Below are 12,928 nucleotides of genomic sequence, written 5' to 3'. Positions count from 1 at the left end.
TCCTATGCAGCAAGGGGGAGCCTGAAAGGGAATATACATATGTGTGTACATGGCTGGGTCACTTTGCTGTACACTTGCAACTGGCACAGCATTGTAAATTAAGTATACTTTAATAAAAATAAAAACAAAACAAACAAACAAAGAAAGTGAAGCTTGAGGTAGAATCTTGAAATGAATCTCTTTGGAAAGAGCTGTTGGCGTGCTGTGTGTTCCTTTCCATCCCATAAAGAGACTGGATCAGAAGACTTGCTTCTTGCCACAAGCATAGGAGGGGCTCCATCCGACCACTTGGAGAGACATTGGAGGCTTGAGGGGACTTTGTCTACCTTCTTCCTACCTGGGAAATCTAGAGGATGAGATTCTGACTGGCTAGCTATGAAGGACAGTTGCTGCTGTGCTGGGTTTGGCCTGCACTCCCAGAGCTGTTGAGACAAAGCATGTGTAAGGGTTTCCTGAGGGCCAGATGTGAGCCACCCAAGATGAGCTAACATGGGGTCATATTAGATCCTGTCCAATAGGGCTGCCTAGAGGCACGATGGGACCCCAGTGTGAGGAGTGGCTGCTGAGGAAGTGTCTTCCAGAATAGGATCCACTCTTCTGGGTCAAGGGAACTACTGGGGAGAGACCTCTATTGTTTTGGGGCCTCTGAAGCATAAGCTGAAACATCTGTATAAGTAAGAATTAGTTTTAAACCTTTATAGACTTCAGTACTCCACTTTTCAAATTCCATACGTGGTTCGTAGTTTGAATACCAAACAGAGCAGAAGTGTTTTGAACAGGTTGCCTGTTATCTGGCTTCTCTGGGCAGGAGACTAGAACTTTTGGAGGGTGGGGGGAATGAGAAAATTTACTGTCGATCTTGTATAAGATGTGAGAAGTGCTGATGCTTGACAGACAAGCCGATTATTGCAGAACATGTGAGGGTTTGGGGAGATTGTCCAGCTTACTTTACATCTTGAAATTCTCATTATTGTATTTTGCTGAACCTAAGGGAGTCTTGAGGGACCCATAACTGTAGCCAGAGGCCTTGCTTTACTGTGATTCTAGATCCCTGGGATTCATTCCATCGCATCTCCGGGTCCGCTCTGATCACAGAGATATTCCCTTACTCCCTTGCCTGGGCCGATGCCTAGCTCTGCTTGGCTTACCCCAGGGATAGAAGAGGAAGACAGGGAAAAAGTTTAAGCTTCTCTTTCCTGGAAGTTTTCTTCAATAACAGGATATTATGGTGCATCATCTTGAAGTTGACCCCTCAGGTTAGCCAAGAGGAGGCCCTGGGTCACTTGGAGGAAAGGTGTTCAGTCAGGAAGGCTGAAGGGTCAGAATGGCAGGATTCCCATTCCTTTCTTCAGTGACGACCTCATCTTGGCACCATCCTGCCCTGTTGAATGAACTTAGGCTCCACTCCATTCTTTTTGTGGAGCTTTTCTGCTGTTAGCAGTCTTTCTTTCCTCCCTTCCTTCCTCCCTCCCTCCCTCCCTCCCTCTCTTCTTTCTTTCTTTTCTTTCTTTCTTTCTTTCTTTCTTTCTTTCTTTCTTTCTTTCTTTCTTTCTTTCTTTCTTTCTTTCTTTCTTTCTTTCTTTCTTTCTTTCTTTCTTCTTTCTTTCTTTCCTTTCTCTCTCTCTCTCTCTCTCTCTCCCTCCCTCGCTCCCTCCCTCCCTCCCTTCCTTCCTTCCTTTCTTTCTTTTAATTTATTTTTTTAATTGAAGTATAGTTGATATACAATGTTGTGCCAATCTTTACAGCAAAGTGATTTCTTTTGCTCTTTCTCAGGGGCCATTCTTCTGAAGTTGGGACCTCAAATGACTTCAGGAAATTAATCTTCCTAAACCACCCATTATGTCGTGTTCCTCCTTAGGAGTTGACGGTTACTTCCTGCTGGCACACATGCTCTGCCTTGCTTTACTCATCCCACCATTTCCCTGCACATGCCCTGTCTGCTAGGATGTCTGGCACCCTTAATGTCCATCACACACACCCCGCTCCTTCTCATCTCTTTGCCTGTGATCATGCTCCTTCCTGGCACAGGCTTCTGAAATCAGGAGTGGGGGAACTCTTCCACTTCCATTTGGTCTGTACAAGTCCTATGCATCTCGAAACCATGAACAAACTTCACTCTCCTCAAGAAGGCTTCCTAGCACCTGAACACTTTGCTGCTGAGTTCCCATAAATCAAATACGACATCCCACACTACGTAATGTTGTAGACTTCTGGGGTTGTGTGCTCATTGTCTCATGAGTGTTAATTCTTATCTCTGTTAGACAGATTTCATATTTCCTATCGTGGACCATCACGTGTACTTAAAATTTTATTTTCCTCAACACCCAGTAGAGGGTTGGGTATTCAGTAGGAGATCTATAAGTAAATGTTGATTTAACTCGATGACCCCTTTCTAAGCGTTTTCTTATTAGTAACACAGAACAGTGATTAAATTCATCTGCCAGAAGTACTCTTTGGTATCATGGGATTTGGAACAGACTTCATCTCTTTCCATAGGAATGCTTGGAGCCATTCTTCTTTGGTTTTGAATGTAATATTCTATGCTTAACTTTTCAGACAAGTCTATGCCAGATGCATTTGTTTGTTTGTTTTTGTACTGGTTGCAAAATACATTCTCTCTATTTATTTTGTTATATGAAATTGGCTTCAGGATTTGGATCCACTTAAGTCCATGAGATTTTGGCGTACATCTCCCTTCTGACATGGTCAGGGGGAGAAGTGGGGGAATGCAATGAATTAGATGCTGAGAAGTTTCCTAAGTTTGAAATTAGGCCAATCACTCCACAAAGAAGACATTTTCTTTTATTTCCTCAAGTGACATACTGTTTAACCAAGGCGTTCCTATATTCAAAACCCCCTAGTGTTATCCAAGCCTGATTTCCCTAGACTGATATTCAATTCAGTTAAATTCATTTACTAACTTACTTAGTCTTTCATTAAAATATGTATACCTACTACGTGCCAGGTCCAGTTGTAGGCACTGGGGATTCAGCAGTGAATAAACACAACTAGTTATTGAGAAGTCACAGGGGATGTGGAGAGAAATGGTTACTGTTCCGGCATTCACTGATCTTCTAACATGTGTGTGTTTGTGTATGGAGGAGAAGGACGGTGGAGAGGGGAGAGATGAAGACAAGTGCAGGCATAACTCTAGTGCAGGGAAAAATATAAGTGACACCAAAAGGAAACCAAGTTACTATATGGATTCAAATGAGAGAGAACACACATTTATATAGGGGTAAATTAAGAGAGCCTTTATGGAGGAAGTGGTATTTGAGATGTGTTTAAAGAATGCTGGCTGATTGATTATTACTTTCTCTTGACCTCAAACAGGTTCTTTTAAAAAAATTTTATTATTTTAAATTTTTGTACAATTTTTAAATCTTACTTTCCATTTACAGTTATTAAAAAATATTGGCTATATTCTCCATGTTGTACAATACATCCTTGAGCCTATCTTACACGCAATAGTCTGTACCTCTCACTCCCCCACCACTATATTGCCCCTCCCCCTCACTGGTAACCACTAGTATGTTCCCTATATCTGTGAGTCTGCTTCTTTTATGTTATATTCACTAGTAGTTGTATTTTTTAGATTCCACATATACGCGATATCATACAGTACTTATCTTTCTCTGTATGACTTGTTTCACTTAGCATAATGTCCTCTGTCCATGTTGTTGCAAATGGTAAAATTTTGTCCTTTTTTATGACTGAGTAGTATTCCATTATATATTTATCACAGCTTCTTTATCCATTCATCTGTTGATGGACATTTAGGTTGCTTCCATGTCTTGGCAATTATAAATAATTTGGCTATGAATATTGGGGTGCATGTATCTTTTTGAATTAGTGTTTTTGTTTTTTTGGGGTATATATCCAGGAGTGGAATTGCTTGGTCATATGGTAGTTCTATTTTTAGTTTTTTGAGAAGCCTCCATACTGTTTTTCACAGTGGTTGCAACAATGTACATTCCCACCAACAGTGTATGAGGGTTCCCTTTTCTCTGTATCCCTGTTAACATTTGCTATTTGTGTTCTTTTTGATGATAGCCATTCTGACAGATGTGAGGTGATATCTCATTGTAGTTTTGATTTGCATTTCCCTGATGATTAGCAATGTTGAGAATCTTTTCATGTGTCTGTTGGCCATCTGCATTTCCCCTTTGGAAAAATGTCTATTCAGTTCTTCTGCCCATTTTTTAATCAGGTTGTTTGTTTTTTTGATGTTGAGTTGTATGAACTGTTTATATATATTGGATATTAATCCCTTACTAGTCATATCATTTGCAAACATTTTTTCCCATTCAGTAGGTTGTCTTTTCATCAAACCTGTTCTTTCGTGCTCTGCTTTATGAAGCTGGGCCTGGGACTCTGCAAACATCATTCTTCTTTGCCAGCTGGCTCCTTGTTTGGGGGGGTGGGTCTAGAACCTGGAAAAGAAGGGACTTGCTCCTTTCTGTTTGCTTCCTGTTCCTGTCAGCACTGCTGCAGCATTATGTCTTCCCCCTGGCAGCAATGCTGGTGCCGTAGCTAGTTCCGGGTTACAGTTGTTCCAACACTCCTAGAACCAATTTATTTATGCTGCTTTAAAGAGACCAACAGCAGCCAGCTGGCAGCCTCCTCAGAGGTACCATCTCAGCTCTGCAAGTTCCCTCTAAGCTTCTCAATTCCAATAATCCCAGTCTCTCCCCTTTGTCTCTTCAGGCCTGGAGGTGGTAGCTCCTTCAGCAATTGCTACCTCTATGATATTCTGTGTTCTCTTTTTGTCCTTTAGGGTTTCTGATATCTCACCAACAATTTTTAATATTATATTCTTTATGTTAAAATAAGTGGTGAGGTTTCTATTTCCTGACTGGATACTGACTGATACAAAAGTTGGTGCCAGGAATGGTCCAAGGAAATGGACACTCAAAAATGAGATTTGGGAGTTGGTTTGGTCATGTCCCTGAACTTGAATGCAGTGCTGAACCCCTTGACAATTGTGAATTGGGATGCAGTGATCCATGGAAAATGGTGGTATCACAACTAACCATATTATCTTCTATGTTTGATTGTGGGGAAGTACGTACTAAAGCAAGTGCCTTGGAGGAACAAGTGGCTGTTGCACTTACCTGTGTGGTAACAAAGATGACCGAAAGGTCAAGGGGAGGGATGGCTATTCTGAGCACACTGAAGTACTTAAGAAAGAAAATGACAGGCTCCGGTCTTTAGACTCTCAACTCAATGCATGGTTAGAGAGGCAGAGCTTCTGTGGTGACCCTAAAAGAATCTCTTATTCTTCGGGGCTAACCTTGTTGAAACTCAGAACAAATTTAACTTTTGCGGGTTTCAGAATTATAACATAAGTGGAATCCCCAGCCTCATCAAGTCTTTCAATAAACCTGAGAATCTTGAACTTTTGAGTCACTCTAAGCCTCTCTTATGGTGGAAGCAGCCTACCTCCCATATCTGAGGATGCTTAAAGATGCTGTAATAACTTTGCAACGGGATGACTATTCTCTTCAAGATCTACCCCAATCTACCCTTTCTTTGTTGTCGTTAGACTCATAATCAGAGTTAACCTCAGCAGGTACAAAGTCTGACCCAGGAGGAAAGAGTTTAGATTTAAGATGGGTTTGAAAGATGCTTAGACTGCAAGCAGGAAAATAACTATAGCTATAGGCATGAAGATGGGTCTATTCGGAGATCAAACTGTAAATAATCTAGTTAATTTGGAACATGGTTGCAAGTAAGACTAGAAAAACAGGTTGAGCTATATTGGGAGGCACCCTGCATGTGATTAAAATGGAGGAAGGAAGAAGTGGTGAAGGATTTTGAGTAGGAGTAATGTGTTTATGGGCTCATCCCAGGAAGGTAACCTGGCAGTGGTGTACAGGGTATATACTGTGACAGGGAAACTAGTCTAGCTGGCCAGTTAGAGGTCCATTTCAATAGTTTAGGAAATAACAGTAGTTGGATATAGCTTGTTGGCAGTAGGAGTTAAAAGGTAAGGAGAGGAATGCAAAATGGTGTACCTACTTTGGAAGACAATTTGGCAGTTTCTTCCAAAGCTAAACATACTTATCATACGATCCAGCAATGGTGCTTCTTGGCATTTACCCAAAGGAATTGAAAACTTACGCCCACACATAAACATGCAAATGGATGTTTATAGCAGCTTTATTCATAATTGCCCAAATTTGGAGGCAACCAAGATGTTCTTCAGTAGATGAATGTATAAATAAACAATGGTACATCCAGATAATGGAATATTATTCAGTGCTAAAAAGAAATGAGCAGTCAAGCTATGAAAAGACATGGAGGAATCTTAAAGGAAAGAAGCCAGTCTGAAAAGGTTACATACTATAAGATTCCAACTATATATGACACTCTGGAAAAGGCAAAACTATGTAGACAGTAAAAAGATCAGTGGTTGCTAAGGGTTATAGGGAGAGTGGGAGGAATAGGCAGAACACAGAGGAATTTTAGGGCAGTGAAACTATTCTGTATGATACTATAATGGTGGATACATGTCATTATACATTTGCCCAAACCCACAGAATGTACAATACCAAGAATTAACCATAATGTAAATTATGGATCTTGGGTGATGATATGTCAGTGTAGGTCCATCGATTGTAATAAATGTACCACTCTGGTCAGGGATGTTGATAATGGGAAGGTTATGTATGTGTGGGGATAGGGAATATATCGGAAATTTCTGTGCATTTTTCTCCATTTTGCTGTGAGCCTACAAGTGCTCCACAATAAAAATACAATTAAGAAGGTGGGGACAGGTAAAAGACACATAGAAGGTGGACTTTATAAGATCTGTTCTTACATTGCAGATGGGGATTCTAGGAAGAAGAGGAAAATGAGGTGAAATTTTGAGTCTGTGTAACTGGTGGCGTGAGCGTGAGTCCGCGCGCAAGGTGGAGGGGAGGGGCGAATATAAGAGAGGGAGTAAATGAGAAAATGAGTAGGTAAAGGCAAACGTGGGGTGGGAATAAGCAGTGAAGATGCCCAAAAAGGTGCATTCTGTTGAGTCAGACTGTGATTCTACTGGGAGAAAATAGATGTATTTGCAGCTGAGTTTCCACACTGGAATGAATCTCTACAGAGATATTACTGGGGAAACTGGGACTTCAGAGTACCAAAAAATTAACTAGAAATCCATCAGGTCTTGGGTGGATATGCTTTAAGAATATAGTTGCAGTAGCTTAAAAAAAGACACACCTGGGATTCAAATGGGGTTGGGGTTGGTAACCACCAACCTTCCATAATTTGGGGGTCACTTTGGTCTGAAGCTAGAGGACTGGACTAGATGACTTTTTAGGGCTTTATTCTCTATTTTCTATTATTCTATGACGTGAATTTTTTTTTGGATTTCTTCCTGGTCTTATTGGGATATAATTGACATACAGTACTATATAAGTTCAAGATGTACAGCATAATGATTTGACTTACAAATATTGTGAAATGATTATCACAATAAGTTTAGTTAACATCCATCATCTCATATAGATACAAGATATTTTATTTTTATTAATTTGTATATTTGTTTATTGACTGTTTTTCTCCAATAGAATGTAATCTTCTTAAGAGTAGAGATACTTTCTATCTAATTTACTGTTGAGTCCCCAGGGCTTAGAATAGCCCTTGCACATTATAAGTACTCAATAATTATTGGTGGAAAGCATAAATTCTATTTGTTCCTTACTATTATCATTTTTATTAAAACCTTTGGACTAGAAAATATGATAATTATTTTGGAGTTGAAAACACTGGCATTGGAATACTATTTACAGTAGAGTAACAGTATGAGAAATAAGCAGATTATGTTGCTTCCACTATTAGCTGGGGCAACTAATAGTGTTGCAACTAATAGTATTTAGTGTTCTGCCAGAAGACTACTGATTAAGAAGAGGTTGGGGATGGGCTTCCCTGGTGGTGCAGTGGTTAAGAATCTGCCTGCCATTGCAGTGGACACGGATTTGAGCCCTGGTCCGGGAAGATCCCATGTGCTGCGGAGCAACTAAGCCCATGTGCCACAACTACTAAGCCTGTGCTCTAAAGCCCGCAAGCCACAAGCACTGAAGCCCGTGCGCCTAGAGCTTGTATTCCTCAACAAGAGAAGCCACCACAATGAGAAGCCCGCGCACCGCAACGAAGAGTAGACCCCACTCGCCACAACAAGAGAAAGCCCACACGCAGCAACGAAGACCCAATGCAGCCAAAAATAAATAAATAAAACAAACAAATTTTAAAAAAAAGGAGAGGTTGGGGGAACCACATAAAACACTGGACAGGATTAGTGTTGGAAGGATGTAAGTGACACAGTGAAATTTAGATAAGAGTTTACCATTATCTTGCTGGAAAAATTTCAAGTTATAATTTTCTTATTTGAAGTCCCTGGGTCTGGGTCAACCTTTCCTCAATTTACATAAGCTTGGGAAAGGAGGATTAATAATTGCCAGTTGCACCTTTACACAGAGGCACCTGTTTACCTACACAGAGAATTTTCAATCTGTTGGTTTTGCTGCCCCCAATCCCTGGGCCAACTCACACCAAGGTGGAAGGTGCACAGCGGCCACCTGCAGGGTCTAGAATGAGCCTTGGTTTACTAATATTGGTAAAGTCTTTACCTGGTCCCTCGCCAAGACCTTCTGTAAATCCTACAGGGCTGGCACCTTCTGGCAGACACAAGAATGAACAGATCTCCAACTATAGGAAGCATAGCTGATCAAGGACTCAAGCTGATCACTGCTCGCTGCCTTGGAACTGAGGCCATATTTATTGGTCTGCTCCCAGCCAATGACTGAGTGTGGCAGGGATACTCAGCAAGTCTATTCCTTGTAGACACAGGGCTCCTCTGATACCCAACTTTGAATCTGTAATTCTCCTATGGCCTGGCCTTGCCAAACTTTTCTTAGGCTAATCTACGTCCTAGGATGCTTCACCCAACCTTCTTCCCCTCTTTCCTTTGCTTGGCCCAGACTTGCTTCCCTGTGTGACAGCTCTCCCTGTCTTCCAGTTTCTTCCCTGTTATCTTTCACAGTTTTCTCTTGATAAAATCCTTGTTCATTTAGTCCTGTCTTGGCATATGCTTCTTGAGAACCCTGGAATAACATACCCTTTCTCTATGACTGGACTTTTTCTCTTTGTTTTTAAAATCAGAAGTGAAGCCCTAATCTGATCTCCAGGCCACTTTATTGGGACTCTGATAGCCTGTCTGGTTCTTAGCAATATTCCCTCCTTTCCATTTAGGAGCTGGATCTTTTCATGTCATCTGCTTCTGGCTGGAGTCTTACTTGAATAGGTGGACACTATAGAATCACAGTGTCCTTTGGAACCATCTGTAAGACTTTGACTATTGCTACCACCTAGAAATTCACTGCCTTGTCTTCATTATTGGTATGACCAAGAAATCACCAACTTGTCTTCCTCTTGGATATCAACAGCTAGTTAAGGCAAGTTGGACTCTGGAATTTTGACCTCTGGCCACATATCTGTGGTGCTAGCCCTAGGATGAGCAGGTAAATTGCACAAGCCTGTAGCCTACATCATTTTGGGCTTTGTTCCCTTCCACACCAGCCTGCAGTTGAGGTCCTAGCGTCCCACACATCAAGAATTAAAGTACCAATCATCTAAATGAGACGTTGAAATATACACCCCAGTAGAGGTGATATTTTCAGCTGTTTCCAGTAATCCTTAATGAGAGTGAATTACAGATTCTTTATTGAGATTAATGTGAAAGCAGGAGAAATATGAATGGGTATTTGTGGGTATTTGAATAACATGGCAAATATTCCAAGGAGCACAAAAGCAGAAAGGAAAACCTGGTACTTCAAAGTAAACCTCATTGCCTCCATAGTTTTCCCCAATGTCAGGGAGTGCCTTGGACTTTCTCTCTTGAGTTGAAATCTCTATTTGCCAGATATCCACACGGTTACACCACAAGCAGGAGGCTATACATTTCCATGTGGGGTATAGTATTACAACTAATCCTTTTGACAAGAAGAAATGGACAATTATTCTGACCAACTTGTGTTTCTAAGTTTGTAAGCTGTTTATTTTCAGGGCTTCCTCCATAGCTAAGCCTGGTAACTGAGTCTTGTGAAAAGCAGTTGTGAATATAGTAGGTACAGAAGTCTATAAGTAAAGGTTTGAGCAATGTAGGTACCATCTCAAGATTAGAAAGGGTACTCAGAACTTCCTTTGTTAAATGGTGTTCTCTTAACCCAAGAAAACAGTCAACTGAGAACTGGGTTTCTAGATTATAGTTGCTTTCCTCTTGTGCTTTGTCAGAGAATTAACCTGCACCCTGCCAGGGGATTGGAAGACCCCTGGCTCTACCACTACCTCTTTGCATGTTTATTTCCCCATCTGCAATATAGGCATGGAGAATGTCCTGGTAAGCTTACATGCTGTTCATGAAAAGAGGATGATAAAAGTAAATCTGAATGCACTTGTAGAACAGTGTGATGTCCTAAAAATACAAGGTAATGCTATCTGGATAGGAATGGTAATAATAATGCACAAGGGCAACCATGTACCTCTGGAGTTTATGCAGCAAGTCGATTAGCCTTATGGATTAGTAACATGGGTTTCTTTCCATTAGTTGACTATTAACCCCCAAATAGTCAGCTTGAAAATAAATAATATCCTGGTTTGTTTTTAAGAATCTGATTCCTTTGTCCTTCAAGTATTCCCATTTGCTTCTATAAATGTGACTGTATCAAATACAGAGTACAAATTTGACTTAACCTGATCTATCACCTGGCTTATTTTAAACTTCTTTTCAAGAACAATAGATTAGATATTAGAAAGAATTGCTTAAAAAACATAATATTTCTTGATTTAATATTAATTGGTTTAACATTTAATATTGATATGATTTGTTATGATAGGTTAATTTTGATACTAGTCATCTTGATAAAAGGTAACTATAATACTTATTTAGGACCTATAAAAGTAAATTTTTATTGCACTACCCAAATGCCAATGGATGTATCATTTTATATAATGAATATATCACAATTTGAGAGTAATGAACAATGCTATTTATTTTACAGAATAAAAATGACTTTAAAAGGAACATGTTAAAGAATTTTACTGAATAAATATATATTAAGAATGTATTAAAATGCATGTTTTTATGAAGTATAGTGAATATACATGCAAATTTATTTACTAATTTAATAAATATTTATTGAGTATTCACTAGTACCAGACACATTGAAGGCACTGAGGATACAGTGGAGCATAAAACAGGAGGGATTTATGTTCATATTGTAGCTGGGAGTGAGAAAGAGGAGGATAGATAAGAAACAAGTAAAAAAAATGAATAAGATGATTTCAGAAAAAAGAAGTGCCCAGAAGGAAATAAAACAGGATGGTTTGAAAAAGGGTTATGCTGATGTAAATTGGGTGGCCAGGAAAGGCTTTTTTTTTTTTTTTTTCCTGAGATTGTCCTATGTCAATTGAGATCTGAATACTATAAGAAAATGCCAGTATGCAGAGATCTTGAGATAAAGCATTTCAAGCAGAGCAACAGCAAATGTAACTGTTCTCAGTTGGAAATGAATTTAGTCTGAAAGAAAGCCAGTCTGGTGGGAATACAGAAGGGCGGAGAAATGTATCAAATGGGGTTGAAGGTAGAGCAGGATCTTGTAGGTCATGATGGGACTTTAATTTTATTCTAATTGTAATGGCTCACCATTGTAGGGATTTAATCTTGGGGGTGACAAGATTCTATTTGTGTTTGAGAAAGATCACCTTTGCTGCTGCATAGAAATTGAAATGTTAGGCAGCCCTAGCAAACTAATACCTGAGACAAAGAAAGGAATCAAGGATCATGCCTGGGTTTTTGGCTTGAAAACTGAATATTTAGACATCTTATTACCAGGATGAGTAAGGCTGAGGAAGAAACAATTTGGGGTATACATGTGTGTGTTGGTGGTGGGGAAAATGAAGAGTGAAATTTAGTAGTTAAAACTACATGTTTGAGATGCCTATCCACATGCAAGAAAATATATCAAGTAGGCAGTGGTATATATAAACCTAGAAAATTTAGAAGTGGTTATACAAATGATTCAAATAAAGGAATTTAGAACCATTCCTCATCACTTCTGGATGTCAACACAAAAAGCTGGTTATACAGAACTAACTAATATCATTTAACAATGTTGGTAAGTTGGACTATGATTTGTATATTATTTATACTGAAGGGAACTATGTGCTGCATGATTTCTGGGTCTCAAAGATCAACAGATCTTGGACAGACACAATAAGGTCAGATGTTACCTTGAAATCCATTCCAAATTAGGAGCAGTTGTGACATTCTGAAAAAAATGTACTGGATTAGATGTCATGAGCTATGTCTTTGGATTTGAACTGTGCCCTTTCTGGATGAGTGTGTAATCCTGGATTATAATCTCTAAGACTCAGATTTTTCAACCATTTTATAATGATTCTTATTAGGGGTGATTTCACTCCATTTAGGACATTTTTTAAATTTGCAGGGGCAGTTTTTGTTGTTGCATGATTGGGGAGTACTAGATATTAGATACCCTGTAAAGTCCTATACAATGATTTGTCCAATATTTCATGCAACTTTTGAAACCCAGTGGATGTGTATTTGTAGGTAAAAAACCCAAAGAAGTCCTAAACATTACAATGGGGCTACAGTGGTTAAGATATATTTTTTATATGTGTATGTAGGTTATATTGTCTATAAATTTCACTTCAGGACTGTAAATAGAGCATTGCAAAATACTTATTATTAAAAGGGGGACATTGCATTGGATTGTGTTGAGGACTATTGATTTCTAAGATCTTGATCAGAAGGGCCATCAGAGAGACCACTTGGCCCAAGACTCATATTCATAAAGGACCTCACATTTATTCTTTTGATGTTGTCTCCAAATGAGATTCACAATGATAG

The sequence above is a fragment of the Eschrichtius robustus genome, chromosome 3 (genome assembly GCF_028021215.1).
Source record: "Eschrichtius robustus isolate mEscRob2 chromosome 3, mEscRob2.pri, whole genome shotgun sequence".
Classification (NCBI taxonomy): Eukaryota; Metazoa; Chordata; class Mammalia; order Artiodactyla; family Eschrichtiidae; genus Eschrichtius; species Eschrichtius robustus.
Note: the sequence above shows the minus strand (reverse complement) of the source record.